Source organism: Urocitellus parryii, chromosome 2 (assembly GCF_045843805.1).
Source record: "Urocitellus parryii isolate mUroPar1 chromosome 2, mUroPar1.hap1, whole genome shotgun sequence".
Classification (NCBI taxonomy): domain Eukaryota; kingdom Metazoa; phylum Chordata; class Mammalia; order Rodentia; family Sciuridae; genus Urocitellus; species Urocitellus parryii.
The window spans coordinates 153,504,642-153,523,064 of NC_135532.1; positions in this window are offsets into that span (position 1 = coordinate 153,504,642).

Sequence of the window (18,423 nt, forward strand, 5' to 3'; positions counted from 1 at the left end):
AAACACTAGGTGGAGAGCTCATAAAGCATAAATAGCTGGGCCCCAATTTGCTTTAGAATCAGAGGAAGGCTCTATTTATATTTTTAGCATGCATATCTGTACTTGGTAATGGTAACATAACCATTGTGGGACCCACATTTGGTCATCCGTAATTGAATGTTATGAACATTTAAAGATACAGCATCATAATCTCTGAAACTCATTTTTGGTTTATTTAAAAGTGAGGGCATGTGTGTCTGTGCAGGCGCTTGTGTTCGCATATGTAGAAAGATAAGCAAAGATAAAAATTTAAGAATTAAGGATTCTAAGTGAAGGGCACATGTATTTTTCATGCTATATTTTTTTTTTTTTAGATTCAAAACCCTCCAAATGAAAAGTTGAGAAGTTTTAACTGTCTCTTTCCACCACTACAACAACGAGCCCTGCCAGTCTTAATCCCCTTTTCCCTACTTTCTATCTTTAGCCCATCAAGTGTATTGCTTTCTAATAAATAGGTTACTATATAACTTATTGCCCATGATTTTTCTTACCCCACAGGAGATAGTATCCACAAGGTCAAAGATTCTATATACCAAAATTTTCTAAAAGTCTTGATTACTATACTTGTCACTAAGTATCAAATTTTCATCTTCAAAATAAAGAAAAATCTTGTGAAGAAATAATGCAGGGTGTCTTTGTTTATATATTCACCTTCAAGATTTTTGTTGTAGTAGCATGACTCAATATTTTGATTAATTTTAATTGACTCATTTGTCACGACTTAACTTCATCTTGAAAAAAATACATGTGAAATTTTAAATTTTACCTTCTGGTTGTATATGCATTAAATACTAAAATTTAAATGATTAAAGTACTAAATGATAGAGTAGTACTTAAAACTATCTCACATACAACTGGAGTACACTTTGGAAGCAGCTATAAGAAAGCACTGAATGCAGTAACTGGTTCATGGTTGAGTCTTACTTAATGTTTTAAGTCTAATCTAAGTATCTTTATAAAAATAATTTCCATTACAAATGAATGTATAATATGACCAGTCACTAGAAAAACTAGAAATTTTCAAAACTTATAATAAAATGTCTTACCAGGAAATCTTGATGAATAGAAAAGAGAAAAAAATTATGAATTATAAATCATTTAGAATAGAAAATCATTAAAATACAGCAAGATAAGTTCAAATTATATTCATAATAATGAGAAATGCAGTTAATTTTCTACTGAGATACCCTCATATTAAAGTGTTTTGCTCATATAAAAAATTTAACAGTATACCACTTACACAGGAAGAGAGTGGCACAGAAAGGTTTAAAATAAAGAGCAGACACAAAAGATTTGAGAGGTCTAAGGTAGTTAGTAGAAATTGGGTACAAAATTTCTAATGTCAAGTAAAGTGGAATTCAGGCAGAAAACCATTAATACAGTAAAAAGATGTATTCCATTTCAAAAATAATCATAACTTAAAATTTATGAAATAATATAACTTGAAAATATATGAGATAATAATAGTGAATTGAATATTATCTAAATTGTGTACTAATATTGCATTGAATATTAGTACACAATATTAGATTTTAATTCTTATATCTGAAAAATCCAGAGTTCAACAACACAGAGGCAATAAAAATAGCTGGAAATAGAGACAATTTGGAAAATACAATTAACAAGTGTATTTGTACATGCACACATATGTGTTATGAAATAGCCAAAACATCAATAAATTCTACATAATGGAAAGCAGTATGCCACAGTCTGTGGATATAATTCAATAACATTACAAATTAATAAATAACATTTAGAAATTAATAAATAACATTAGAAATCAACTTTCTACTCAAAAATTGATTAATATTTATAGATAACTCTGGGGAAATGAAAAGTAATTAAAACAGAAACTTCAAATTATATATAAGTAAATATTAATGAGTTTATATGTGTGTGTGTGTGTGTGTGTGTGTGTGTGTGTGTGTGTATGTATGGCAGATCCTGTGTCTCTGATGAACAATGACAGATTCTTCTTGATAAACAAGTTAACATGGTGGAAAAGCTCATTTTGTCCACTAGCCACAATAGTGTTCTCTCCACTAGTTTTTGTTGTTGTTGTTTGTAGAAAAGAAGTTTGTGTGTAAACTTAGAAGAGAGAATTCTCCTTACTCAGATGACCTGGTTACCTGCACTGCAGATTAACAAATAGTTCAGCATTAGTGACCAATCACAAAGTGATGAATGCACCAGATTTCAAGGTTTAAGAATCAAATAGAATTGACTGAACAGGTTGTTTTGTTGAAAACCTTTCATTTTTGGATAAGAATAAACTTAAATAATATTCTGAAATTTCATGGCCAAAGAGGATTTATTATAGAAATTCAAGAATGTTTTATTACTTATTAATTCATTAATATAATTTATCACATACATAAACTAAAGGATAAATGCTTTGTTTTCCTAATACATTCCCCAAATATATCTAATAAATTCTTTAGACATTATCATTAAATATAGCATGTAAATATAATAAAAGAAAAATATCGATTATTTTTAATATAGAAGGTGTCCCCCCAAAACTTATGTGTAAGATAATTCTAGAATCGTAAGATGGGAAATGATTAGATTATGAGAAACATAACCTAATCAGTGGATTATGCCACTGAGATGAATTGACTGACTAGTAATTATAGGCATATAGGGTGTGGCTAGAGGAACTGGGACACTGGGAGTGTGACTTTGGAGTTTATAATTTTGTCCCTGATAAAGACACTCTCTCTGTTTTCTGGTTACCATGTCCTAAGCTGCTTTCTTCTTTCACATCCTTCAACCTCAGCTTGGACCCAGAGCTAGGACTTGGCCAATTATGGACTGAACCTCTGAAATCGTGAAAAAAATTTTTTTCCTTTTTAATGTTCTTGTCACAGTGATTAAAAAACTAACTAAAATCTAACATGAAACATTTTTTCCAAAATTTCTAAAACAAATAAAATGAGAATGCTCATAATGTTTCAACTCTTATTTTATATAATTCTGTAAGTACTAGCACAAATAATCGAAAACAAAAAATAAGCAGGCATGGTAGCACATACCTATAATCTCAGCTACTATGGAAGCTGAGGCAGGAAGATTGCAAGTTTCAGTCCAGCCTGGGCAACTGCAAGTTTTATTTTATTTTATTTATTTCAAAATAAAAATTTGAAAGGTCTGGGGATGTAGCTCAGTGGCTGAGCACTTGCCTAGCATGCATAAGGCCCTGGGTTCAATCCCCAACACCTCAGAAAAACAAAATCAAAAATGAAAAAGCCCTATAATACAAGGTATAAATGCCATGTAAGTTACTTCTGGACAAAGAGGAAATATTCAGAGAAAATTAATGGAAAAAATTAGAAGAATTAAATGAGCAAAAAACATGAAGCAACAAAAAAAGTTATAGCTAATCAGCTACTTATAGCTTTAAAAATATAATAAATGAACATATATTTGAAAATGTTAATGGTTTAAACTGTATTGAACTGATTAGAAATAACAAGGAAATCATTCATAAACACATGGGGTATATGATATTCCTGAATGGGAACCAAAGAAAATCTCAGGCATAAGGTCGAGGAGGAGGACTGATCACACTTAACTGTGGAACTGAGGCTATAAGATGAATAATCAGGAAAGAAGAGTGCACATATTGCACATATGCTATGGATATGAACATTACTAAATTTAATTTTTAAAAGAAAGAAAATAACAACAAGAAACTGGGAGGAAAAAAGGAAAGAAATGTGAAAAATAGACTGCTGACTTTTTATAAGTATTGGCTGAGAATGTAAGGAAATACTTTGAAGTTGAAAAATCAGCTAGCAGGAACTTAAGTGGAACCACTTTGATGCAGATCTGTTCTAAATGCAGTGTAATATGCACCTCCCTTATTCATAAAGGAGTTTTGTAAGCAGGATATTAGTTTTCTGATATTGACCATTCTGGGAATGCTATTGTCAATGTGATCCAAGGAATTTGAAGGCTGAAGATGAAAATATCTAGAGAGAAAATCTATCTACTGACTCTATGGAGACAATTAAATCCTCATTATGGAGACAGATTTCAAAAACATTATTAAAACTGAATGCTAAATTCATATAGTATCAATTATTATCCCATTAATTATGAATTCCATTAATTATAAATTAATTAATATTTATTATGAATTTCTCTTGACCCAGAATTAATGAAAACCCACAAGAAGATTTAGAGGTTTCCTCATATCTAGACCAGTTTAATTTGGTACTTTTTCTCTTGTAAGTGTTCCATGTAATTCTTCCTAAAGTGGTTTCAAGTTTGCTTTGAGGTTCTTGCTAACAATCACAAGAAGATTCTTGATTTCTGCCTAGAGTCTTGCTTTTGTCAGTGGTATAAAGTTTGCTGTTCACAGAAGCTCCCTGATAATGCCTACCATGTATTCATATGATTTGGGGATATTTTCTCTGTGGGCCCAAACCATAGCACTAACTATCCCTGTAACAGAATGTGCTGTTGTTTGACCAATACCTGTGTTTGTGTCAGTCTGGAATAATTAGGCAAGTATCTATACTTATCATTGTTGTTGTTGGGAAAAATAAACTTTCTTTCACTGGGGAAAAAAGTAGACATCAAGAGTTCACACTGGGGCTGGGGATGTGGCTCAAGCGGTAACGCGTTCGCCTGGCATGCACGGGGCGCTGGGTTCCATCCTCAGCACCACATAAAAAAAAAAAATTTAAAAAATAAAGATGTTGTGTCCGCCAAAACGAAAACTGAAAAATAAATATTTAAAATTCTCTCTCTCTCTCTCTCTCTCTCTCTCTCTCTCTCTCTCTCTCTCTTTTCTTTCTCTCTTTAAAAAAAAGTTAACACTGATCAATATTTAGAGCACCACTTTTTACCTATTCTAAAGTACAAGTAAAAGTTTTGCTTTTCAACCACATCAGCTATAATTCAGTGTGAGTTTAAAGATGATGAAGATATTCACTCTGACATGTCTTGTAATAAAGATAGTTGATAGTAATTTTGTGTAAATATGTTCTTCCTTTATTTCTACTACAGCATCATAAGTCATACACTTGTTTTATTTAGAAGACATATCTACCAACTGAAGAAAATAAAATTATTTCATACCATCAGAAATGCTTTTAGGTCAGTGGTTTTCAAATTCAGATTTGGATTTAGTAGTTCTGAAGTATGTTCTAAAATTGTATTTCTAGCGATTTCTAGGGTGATTCTAATGATACCTGATTTAGTCGGCTTTTTCACTGTGACAAAAAAATTCTGATAAGATCAATTTTAGAAAAGGAAAAGTTTATATGGTACTCATGATTTTAGAGGTTTCAGTCCATATACAGCCATACATTGCTCTGTGCCCAAGGCAGGACATCATGACAGAAGGGTGTGGAACAGGAAAACCAATCAGGACATGATAATCAGGAAGCAGAGAGAGACCCCCTCACTGGGAACAAAACATACCCCAAAGGCACTCTACCAATGACCTACTTCCTCCAGTTACACCCACCTGCTTAGGGTTACCACCTAGTTAATCCATTAACTGAATTAATGAACTAATTAGGTTAATAAGCTCATAACATAATAATTTCATCTCTAAACTTTCTTTCACTATCTCACCCAGCTCTTGTGAGACATCTCATAACTAAATCATAGCACTACCAATCTTTGCACTGAACTGATTTTCAAGGATTTAAGTAGACTTCTAAAAACTATGTGCCTTATTAATAACTTACTTTACAAAATTGTGCAAGCATATTCGGAACACACACACACAGACATTTTTAAAATGAGGCTTTCTATAAAAGGAACATAATACTTCTTATGGATTTCCTTTATCTGACACTTAAGATATAGTATTTCTTTGCTGTCAATTGGGGGAAAATAGTCATAAAATATCATATTGAAAATGATGATTCTCTATTATTATTTATAATGGACTTTCTAAGACTTCCTAGCAATTTTTGAAAAATCAAAGCAATTTGATATCATAGACATCTTGCAGTAATGTCCAACAACAAGGGTGTGCAATGATACCATTCACATCAATGAGCAGGGCTCCATAACAAAAGATTTGTTGATATGAATACCTACATGAGACATTTTAATAAAAACTCAAATAATTTGACCAGGTAAATGACAAGAATTCTGTGCTGATTTAAGAAAACATATTTATCCAGTTCTCTGATATTTAAAATGGATTCTTTTCATTTTTTACAATATAGGTTTACTTATAAGTACCATTCTAATCAGAATATTAGATATAAAAATTCTATCAATATTTTAAATGAACTCATAAGGAATTCAATATAGAGAGTTATTTTGTGAATTATTATTATTATTATAAAACAAAGGTTACTTTAAAATGCAATAATATAATGATAGCATTTACTGAGTACCTTGTGTCATATACCATGCAAACCACTTTCCATGGATTAGTTTGTTTAACACTCAAAATATTCCTTTGAGAAAGATATTTTATTATTAGTCAAATCTTAAAGATGAGAAAACTGATTTTTAAAGAAGTTACATGAATTTCTCAAGTATAAATAACCAGTATTGGCAGAATGCAATTCTAGTCTGTTAGTATGATTCTTAACAAGTTTTTAAAATATTGTGTATCATTTCCAATTATCATTCTATATCAATGGTTCTCAAAGTTTGCTCTACAGGTCAGAAGTACTAGCAACTCATTAAAAATGCAAATTCTTGAGCCTCATCTCTGGACAAAAATTCTACAAATTGAACACCACATTCTGTGTTTTAACAAACCCCCAGATGATTCTGGTGCATATTAAAAGGTTGAACTAGTGGTATATATTAACATTAAGATATGATTTGACTAATTTGATTTTCCTTAATTGAGGTATGATCAGAAATATATATTAACGAGGCAGAAAAATACCTAAATGAATGATAATACAAATTGTAGAAAGTTGTGCCTACCCAGAAGAATTTCTCTTTGACATTTTGGTTCATAGCTAAACTTCTTAAACAAGAAACAATTTATTTCATACAATTAAGGACAGAGAACTAATTATAAATTCTTTATCACACTATCTAGAACCCACATTCCTTGCTGCTATTTATGATATATAGTTTTATTTTTCTTCTCTCTTTCTTCTTCTTAATCTGTTTGATTGCATATACTTATATTAACTACTGATCATAGTGTGCTCTTTGTCAAGAACCATGAAAGGGTTGAGGTTTTACCCTAGGTTCAGGCTAACAGGTTAGCCTATCAGTTTTATAGCTGCTTTCAGAAGTCACAAGACTCCTAGGTCAGAGACAGAGGACTTTATTATTCAGAGACATAATAGTAGCCAGAGGGTCAGCTTTTTTTTTTTCTTAAATACATGTTCCCTAAGACCCAGTTTCACAGAAAGAACTGATGCAAAGAAGGCCAGATGACACTTTTACACATTAAATTGGAGTACCTGAAAGGAACACCCAAACTGAGCACACCAGTACCTTTTATAATGAGCAGTAGATATGCTTGCCTTTTACTCCAGAAGATCACTTTTTCTACTTTCCAAACTTGCCTTTTGTTCTAGAACAAGATGCAATCTCTACCTTAAGTCTGTTTGTTATATAAGCATCCATGAAAAGATAACCTGGCAAAGAAAGCTGCAGGAGACCCTGTTTGCAAGACATAAAGAAACCCAAGAGACAAATGAAGAATTTTCTCCCAGTGTCTGTATTTCATAGATGTTTGACATAAGTATCCTTCTTATGAAAATGGCGATTGAGTATAACCAATAGTTGCACAACCAGAAAGCATTAGATTTGTTCATGATGCAGTAACTGCTTGTTAGGTGACTTATGCTGTTCAGTTTAAGATCATTGTAACTTGAAAGAAAACATATCTTGATCAGGAAAATTTCTAGATTGTTTGAAATAAGTTATTTTTTTATATGAATTAAACATTTAGACATGTGTTCTTTAATATTAAATTATTGCTTAGAATCTGCCATTTAAGATCTTAGAATTCGGCTTTTCCCTCTGTACAGTGTTGCTTAGCAATAAGGTCTAGCAACACATTGCTTCTAGAGATGAGCCAAAGTATCAAATTGGAGTTTCGCAATAAGAGTCATTTAGAAAAACAACAATTATTTGCAATGCAGATATTATTGTCTAATACAAATAAGGGCAACACTTATTTCCCACTTTGGAATCAGTTTTCAGATTTAAGTGTTCACAACTTGTGCCTGAATCAGGATAAAAGAAAAGTATGAATTAATTGAGGAGGAAGCATGGTTGAATTAATGTGGCTCCATTTATATTTCTTTCTTTGTAAATAATCTCTCTGTAAGACTACAGATTAGAAATAATTATTTTGGATGTGCTTTAGATTTTGATATCAGGGGATAAGGTTGTTTCTGGTCTATATTTTCTGTTATCACTTAACTAACAATTTACTATGTAAGTTGCTTGCTAAGGAGACAATCTTTCACTAATAATAAAATAATTGCAATATCCTACTGCTTTTCAAATATCTTTCAGAACAAAGAGCAAATAAACTGAGATGGTAAAAACAAAGAAAGTGGAAATGAGGGAAGGAGGAAAGAAATCAGAAAGTAAAGATAAATGAATATAAAGTATTTTAATATCACAAGTATTTAATGATTATCATAAATATTTAAGGAGAAATATTAAATGAAAACAAAAATTCTCCAAATTAGAAGCAGAATCTATTCCAAAGGAACATTTACTTAGGATCTTGACAACTCTTAACTGTAGAAACAATGGTTGAAACATTAATGAGCAATAACAAAAATTTATATGATGAACAATGGTGCTAAAAACTTATTCACAGAATTTTTAATTAATGTTGCGATTTCTTTGATTCTTTTTTTCCTGGATAGTGGTTATTACTCAGAATTGCATCAGTTCCCTAAACTTTCCTTCTCCAATCTCATACCATGATTCATCCTGAGAATCCCACTTCTGATGTTCACTTGCTTCTCCTTGTGGATTTCTAATATTCTGTCTTTAGCAAATATGTTCATAGAAGTGAACAGACTAATCTATAAATTATCCCATATATGCTTAGTAAAATGCCCTTTCTTCATAGTATTGTATTACTGTATTTAAGTATAAGGACAAAATCTCTTCTGGTTATTTCCTTTTGTAAAGCCTGAGAAAGTAAAAGGTTTGTAATCACACACCACATGCAGAAAGTGCTCAATACATGTTGCTGCTTAATGCATTTGTACAATAGTAATTTAAAGTAAAAATCAAGGTAAGATTGTTGCCAAAGGGACCACATGAATGATATTCAATAAATTAAATGGTAGAAATATGTTTCAATCACTTATGCTATATAACAAACTGCCACAAAATAGAGTGGCTTAAAATTACAACCACTTTACATTATTTGAGTTTATCAATTTAGGGTAGGTGCTCATCTGGGAAGTTCCACTGGTCTCTTCTAGAGTCACTCAAACAGATGAAGTTATCAGAGAGCTCAGCTGCTGAACTGAGTTTAGAAGATATAACACCCTCAGATCTCTCTCCTTCTGGAGATAACCCACGTTCTCCCTTGCACGTATATTTCTTGTTTTACCTCTAAAGACCTCTCTCTTTTTAGATTTGCTCCATATTGAATATGTATCTGTTTTCCTAAATAAACCACTGTCAAAGCCTCTGGGGGGAAAATATATATATATATATATATTTTTTTTTTTCATCAATCACATTTCTGGTGATTGCTTCTGGAACCCGTCAGACCTGACATCTCTTCTGGGACCTTTTGTCTTTGAGTGGGTTAAACAGAATTTATTCACATGGTGGCAGAGGTGATCTAAGAATAAGAGGGTAGAAACCGCAAGTCCTGTGGAGTCCCAGGCTCAGAAATTACACAATGTCACTTTTACCATATTTGACTGATCAAAGCAAGTCACATGAGCCCAGATTCCTGAAGTAGGAAAGTATACTTTGCCTTTTGGCTAGAAAAGTGGTAAAGTCATATTGCAAAGGGCTTGAACAATGTATTAGGAGAATTATTAGTCATGCTTACAGTAATCTACCACAGGACTGAATAAAACTCAGCCCTAAGATTTATAAGTATAACATGTTTAAAAATCAGAAACAGAATAATTATAAACATGCACACATGACACACAGAGGTATAATGTTTTCCAAATTTACAGAACTAGATATCAGAAAGAGTTACTCTTCCTCTTTCATCCCATGACAAAGATGTGCACAGTTTGAACCACCAAAGTTTTTTAAAGATCAAAGCTCAAGTAGAGAATCCAGAACTTTGACTAAATATAAAAGTACACATCTTTGGGTTGATGCATGATCTTCTCTAATATTAAAAATGCTTACTTTTTAAAAAGCTTTGTCTCAAGCAGAATATAATCTGTTCCCTCACCAGCAATACAACTGCCCCCACCATTTTATGCCCTCATCTTTTGAAACTAGGTCATTCAAAAGAGTACTTAGGTCATAAAATATAAATATTTGTGGAATTAAATGTTGACCACTGTCTCAACCTATATCAACTGTTCAAAGAAACTTGTCCAAGCCAACTGTAAATAAGTAAAGTCCTCAGTCAATATCAATCAGCCTTTTTATTAAATGAATTTCCAATATATACTTTTTCATAAAAAGATACAAATTAGAGAGTCTAAAACTTAATTCAGAAAACATCCTGCTAAAACATAGATTATGAATTTTCAATTTTGTTTGCAATGCCCACTTAAGAGTCTGAATTTAAAAATTATTTCCTTAAAGAACAGTTTTCCCTCTGGAGAACCCTTGAAATACACACACACACACACACACACACACACACACACACACCAAAAAAAAAAAAAAACATAATCCAGAGTATCTTTTTTTCCTTTATTTCTATTTATTTTGAGGATTTGGGGATTTGTGTTTGAATGTTCTTTTTTTACCCTCAGTACCTGGAATCTTTTTTATCCTAAATCCAAGAATATCATTGGTTTTTATAAAGTGTAGTGTACTAAAATTAAAAGAACTCAAATGCCAAATTCTGTATTCATCTCCAAAATATTCCTTTTCTGGAGAGGAAATACAGAACTAAGACTTCTCCTGGTCCCAGGACATTAACATAAGATTGAACTGAAAAGCCAAATTTTTACCAATGACCTTTAAAGGATGTACAAATAAAGGCAAACACATCTTGATATCTCCATCTACATATAATGACTCCAGTCCAGTAATAATATATTTATTACATAATAACATGTTTTGGATACCATGCTGGACAAGAGAGGACTAGTCCCTGACCCAGGGCAAATGCTTCAAATGATATGAATGAATCCAACACAAGGCATGAAAGCTTGAGTACAAATTTCTTTCTTAATACACTGTATTGTGATTTTTTTCCTCTAGTAAAATGTTTTTGATAAAATAGAACATTTTTTTGAGATTCCTCTGGTTGAAAAAATAAGAAAAAGAACCTAGGAGGTTTATTTTTTAAAAATACACACACACACACACACACACACACACACACACACACACACTGGATTATCCCACAACTAAAAGTATTGACTTGGATAGCTAAAGCTTGAAATTTTACCTCCACTACTAAAATATAAACTCATGAGAAGATAGACTTAAATCCAAAAACTTTACTAAAATTTCTAGGTCAAGGTAAAAAAACGAGTTGTGGAACCATCACAGATTTTAACAGGAAAAGATTTCTTTGTTCTTCTGTGCTCCTTTGGTCAAGATCAACCATGCTTCCTTTTAGAGAAGAAACTAGGCAGGTCTCCATATTTTATGTTCTCAAGGCAAAGTTCTGTGCATTCCTGATATATAGCATGTGATGGAGGTGGAATTATGAGGCACATTAGTGAAACTGATCCTCATTAGAATTCTTTGTGAAAAAATATTCTGATGAGGAAGAAGAAAAATCATGTAATAGGAATTACAAGGACTAAATAAATTAAGACTCTTCTGTCTTTCCAAGATTTATGACAATTCAGTTAAAAAGTCCTAAATATTTTATGATACAAAAAAGGAAATTCAGTCCAAAAGGGGTAAAAGTTCAAACGACATAGACAATTAAGATAAAATGTGCTGTTTACTAATGTTGTTATACAGAAAACAGAATTCACATTTGCAATATCTTTTCATTTCAAATCACAAGTACACAGTATTGTATTTTTATAATATGAAAATTATATTTTTAAATCTAGCTTTGAATGATTTTTTTTCCATAGATACCTATGAAGAGTAATCTATATGCTGGCACTAATGCCTTGTATCTAGTCCATCTTATCTAGAAAGGTATCTAAGGATAAGTTCCAATCAGCAAATAAATTATAAAATATGCTAGACAACACAAAAGTAACCAGAAATATGTTGAACATCCGATAATTTTAATACTGCTTCCTAATTTTGAAGAATTTAGTTTTTCTCTGGCAAAATAATTAATTTCTTATAACTGAGATCAATATGGCATTATCTACATGCAATTTAGTAAGTAGCAGCTCTATTGATAGTTATACTGATGATATATACCATTTTTGTTGTATTCTTTCAATCTTTGAATATCCACTACTTTTTTACTAAGCAATTTACACACTTTATCTAATAAAATTCTCACCACATTAAGTATCATTAGCTCTGTCAACAAGGAAGAAATGAAAGTTCACAATGATTAACGACACTGACTAACATATTCCAGGAAGTCTTTAAGGGAGCCATCATCCACCTAGGAAAATTCTAAGACGGAAGCTACCACTTCAAGCCCTCACTCCCATTCTTTTTCCACAACTAAAAACATCAACTTGGGAACATAAAACTTGAAATTTTATATCCACTAAGTCTCTGAGAATATGGAGGAAGATCCAAAATCTTTACTGAAATTTCTAAAGTCCAAGTGAAAAATAAGAAAATAAGTTGCAGCATCTTCATAGACCATAATCCAAAGAGTTCATGTTGTTCCCTGGAATTCTCCTGCTTCCTTTCCTCAACACTGCATTCTCCTTCTTTTAGAGAAGGAACTTAGCTGTCTCCTTGTTTTATATTCTGAAGGAATATCTCTAATCCTGTTATCATCTCTTCCTTAAAGTAGCTCATGATTCAAGTTTTGGTGGCAGAAAATTCAAAAATAATATACTGCTATATACAGATTTAGGACTCTCTGAAGTTATGTAAGCCCCAGTTTTCTTAAAATGATGAAAATATCATTGTAAATAGTCATGAAGATTAAAGCGAGACATATAGATACAAAGATAGAAACAGCTATGGATTCACTGAAAGGATTTATACATCTACATATCTATGTTTATAATTTTACCTCTATCCATATACATGTGAGTGTAAAGTGCTTAGGATATAATTGTTAGCCAACATATGTAAATACTGCCTGTTTATCCTCAATCCATATTGTTTCAAACCAAACCATTCACCTCTATCCATCATACTCTCCTGCAGTGCCATACTTGCCTGCTGTAAGTTCCTGTCTTACCAATGTGCCATGACATGTTTGTGCTCCTCATGTCTGAAGTTATAAACCTGATCATATATCATCATGAGTTCTATCGCTTATACTGTATATTCTAGAATGCTGACTATAAGACCATTCACTTACTTAACAAAAATATGGTTGATGATTGATTCTAAAAACCGAAGACTGTACTTCCCACAGCTAAAGATCACATTATTTTTAATAGTAATGCTATATTTAGGCAATTGCTGCCATTTATAAAACATTTACTACTGACAAACAGAATGCTCTGCAGTGAGCAAGTATGATCTTGCTTATTTTATTCAGGCAACTTATTGACTCATAGAGATCTTGCTATTTAATCATTTCATGGACACTTACGCTTAAATTGTCCTTGAAAACTAAACAAGCCGCATAAAGTACAATGAGCATTTTAATTCTCATTAAGCATCTTTGATCTAGAGTTTTATGAAAGGGACTTCTGCTTTACAGTTTGGTGGACCAGATCTCCCAAGAGCCTTCTCTTTCCAAAATCCCAGATCTCAGCTATGGATAATAAGCAAGATAGGGGTTATAGTTTCCTGGAGAGACACCTAATTGTGGCACATGATATTGTGCTCTGAAAACTTCCCATGAAAATGATTTATATTGGCCTTCATGATTACATCATATAATTGGAACTGGTTTTATTTTCTTACTGTTGTCTTGCTGATATTCAAAATCAGAAAAAGAGGAAGAGAGGTAGAGAAAGAGAAAGAAAAGAGAAACTCCGGTTTTATTTTTCTTATCATTAGGCCACAAGATCTCTGTGCTCCATGTCTGAAATGACAAACCTGGTTATGTAACATGAAGTGCCTCAAAGCTCATTTGGAGGCTGCCCGTTTCAAAAATTTGTTAGCACTTCTATTGAATGCATTGGGCAAGTCAAAAACTTCCGTGGCACAAGACTCTGGGTTTATTAACTTATCAGTCATAATACATCTTTGCTAATTCAAGCCTAAATGATTTGTTCTTACTTGTCTGTGAAAAAATAATCTGTAAAGCTTTGAGCAAAGTGATCATTAAGATCACACCCTGAATGAAAGGATAGCCCTAAAGAGAAACCTACTTCCTGAAAGGGCCATACATTAACCTTTAGCTCTTTCTTACTAGCTTAAATTTGTTAAACAGATTAGGCAGGGTCATTGATAGAGCAGAAAGAGAGAGAAGAAGAGAAAGTTACAAAGTATGGCACACTGCCAAGGAAAGATAAGAATGGGGAGGTAAAATGTCAGACCCTTGGATGTCATGAATTGGCCATGTCAAAATAAAGGGAAACACTAAGACAAGATCCACTTTAATAATTTTAGATGATTCAGAATCTTGTCTAAGGCTAACCCTGAAAAACCAAAACAGATTTCAGAAATGTTGTCAACAGTGTGGAAGAATTTATACCGCATTTTATCTAAAAGAAGTAAGTAAAAAGTGGAATGTCAAACTACATTTGAGAGCTATGTTTCCCCCCATGGTGTGAGTGAAAGAATCAAATAAAGGCAAGGGTTTTTTTTTTTTTTTTCCTCCCAACTTTTTTCCAAATACAATCCTGTTTCCTTCTAGGAGTCTTAGGTTTTAAACTTTACTTCACAGTTTTGTGGTCAATGTAATTCAAAGCAGAAACTGAGGAGCTATAAGTGGCTCTTGTCAAGTTAGTACATTTAGAGAACTACAAAAAATGAGAAAAGAAATTATTAACCCACATATTAAAGGTAAAGAGGATGGAATATTTTAAGATCCACTTTTCACAATATTATAAAGTGTTTGTGATTGTACAGTCTGTGGCTTTCAAATCATAATGCTGGAAGAGTGCAGAAAGAAAGTGTGTTCCTAGACCAAGGATTATTGGGGGACTTTTTGCTTTCTCAGGGTTTGCACTAATCTCAGATTGGATATTGAAAGACTGTGTCACATTAGTGAAAATCTTTGGTTGATTTTACTTTGTTAAAAGGAGAACAGACAACTGGTCTCCATGTAAATCAATGAAGAAAACAGAAACATCATGGATGTACCGATCCTCTACTGATTTGAAGGCAAACACCAAATATTAAAACAACAACAACAACAAAAAAAAAAACGCCTTGAGCCATCATAAAAATTACCTTTCTCTCATATTTGCTCACATGAGGAGCAGTGCTGATTCTTAAATCAGAAGCTTTGCTGGAAATTGCTTGACCCTTGAATGTAAAATGTTCTCATTTATTCAATGATAATGTATTGAGTTACCACAATGTACTGGGTACGCATGAATCCTGGAGATATAGCAGGGATTAGGTGTGTATGTGTGAGAGAGAGTGTACATGTGTGTGCATGCATGTGTGTATGTAGAAATGACAAAATAAATCAATAAACATGTAGAACAAATTCATCAAACTGGAAAGAATTGAGATGAGAATGATTGAATCACTGATTAAGATTTGATGGATAAGGAAACTTGGTGATATTTAATCAAAGATCTAAGTGGCAAAATGAATCAAAGGTGTGAAGATTAAGGGGAACAACTGACACAGAGTATCTGGGTAGGAATAAGGGAGGAAGGCTCAGTGTGGCTTTATTATAGCAGATAAAAGGGCTCTATAAGAAGGAGCATCGCTTAGACAGCAGGAATCATTTTGAACTTGAGAACTAGCCAAGGTAAGGAATTTAGATTCACTCTAAGTGAGATGGGTTTTAAGTATGGGCTAAAATGATTCCATTTATAATTTTAAAACATCTAGGTAGATTCTGTAAGAATTGGTAGATAAAGGAAAACAAAAATTTTAAGGTAAGTTAAAATGAGTGATTTCTTCTCTGAAGTGCTCATTCTCTTTTGTATATTCTGTATAGTTTGAGTGCCAATTTTTGGATAAACACCATACTAGTTGCTGAAAATATAATTTGGCCTATCTCAAACATGAATTGTGAAATTCACTAATTTAGAAGGGACACAGATGTTAATTAAATGACCTAAGGAGATATAATAAGCATTATATGTGACCATGTAACAATGGACCCAAGTCCAACTGGGAAGTCAATGAAGTCCTTACAACAAAAAGCTGAATAGCCATAAACCAGGGACATTTACCCTAAGTTTAATGAGGTTTAAATATGAGGGTGGGTTGATAAGATTCAATGTGAGGGTCTTTCTTGGTCATTTATTTTCTTTAACAAAGATTATATATATATATATATATATATATATATATATATATATATATTTAAAATAAAATGTATACAAAATGTTTTGAAATATATATACATTGTGGATTTGCTAAATTCAGCCAATTATCATATGCATATATAAATGCATATATAATATGTTTAACATCACATACATACCATCATTTTTGTAGTGACAACACTTAAAATCTACACTCTAATTTTCACTTATACATTATATTGTTATTAACTGGACTTGTCATATTGTTAATAGATATCTTGAACTTATTTCTCCTGTGAAACTGGATGATGTGAATTTTAAAGTGATCATTCTCTCTGGCTTAGGTTCAATAATAGATTGGAGAAAAAACAGAATGAATGTAGGGGGACATCTAAGGATGTCCACTAATGAGATGATGATAACTAAGGACAGAGTGAAGGCGTCAATAAAGAGAAAAACAGATTCTATAGATATGAAGTGATAACAGTACTTGGCCCTGGTGATAGATTCAGTAGCAAATGCTAGGGACATAAAAGAGAATGGCCAGAGAAAAATGGATAAGTGGTGATTCTGTTTACTATGAGAAGGAATTATGAGAAAGAGAAGACAGGCTTAAAGGGAAGGTACCATGACTCTGGTCATATACATCATGAATTCCTGATGTCTTCAATATACCCAACTAAGAGGTCAAGTCAGTTGCTAGATAAACTGATACACTGAAAAAGAACTCTGGATTGGAGAAATAAATCTGAGCATCACCACACTAACTAGAACTGTGTATATGGTAAAATTTCCTAGCAGGAGACTACAAGAAAAAGTCTATTTCTAAGGTTTAAGCAGAAAAGGAAGTGCTTGCAGAGCAAATCAGAAAGGCACAGCCATAGAGGTAATTCTTGGAAATGTCAAACAATGTCAAGTGATTATCAAGCACTGTGAAGAGTCTGAGGGTTTTCCTTATGTATAAGCTAATACACATAATACAGTTTTGGTCTGTTATAATTTTATGAAAGCTGATATAATACACATGACTTGGTTTAGAAATGAAGGACTTTAAGCTGGGCACCATGGTGCATGCCTATAATCCTAGCAACTTGGGAGGCTGAGGCAGGAGGATCACAAGTTTGAAGCCAGCCTCCACAGCTAAGCAAGGCTCTAAACAACTCAGTTAGACGCTGTCTTAAAAAACAAAAAGTTCTGGAGATATGGTTTAATGGTAAAGTGCCTCTGGGTTCAATCCCCAGTAGAGAGAGGGAGAGAGAGAGAGAGAGAGAGAGAGAGAGAGAGAGAGAGAGAAAAGAAACAAACTAAAAAACCAAACTTTATTATTAAAAGCAGAAAAGATAAGTATGGTTATGGTCTTACATTTTTAACATATCGAGCAAAATCAAATAGGAAGGCTCAAGATCCCTGTATCAGTGAGGACAATAAAAAAATTTCAAATGAATGTAACCGAATGAATACTGATCATTAATCTGATTAATAAATATTTTACAAGTGTGGTATGATGTGAAAATATATTGTAGTTAAAGATGAATGTGGAGTATGAAAATGGGGGCTGTAAGCACAGAAATGTTTTTTTTTTTTTATCTGAGTTCAAACATAAGATGATAAGTACAGAAATAACAGCTTGAGGTGAGATATTGAAATGTGGGAAAGATTTGTCACAAATATTAAGTATGTTTAAAGCTATTAGAAATAAACAAATGAAATATTCTACAGATATTAGCATAGAAGATTCTCTTAAGTTTTCATTATACCAGCATAGGGTATTGTTATAAATTGAATTGTGTCCCTAAAAGAGATGTTA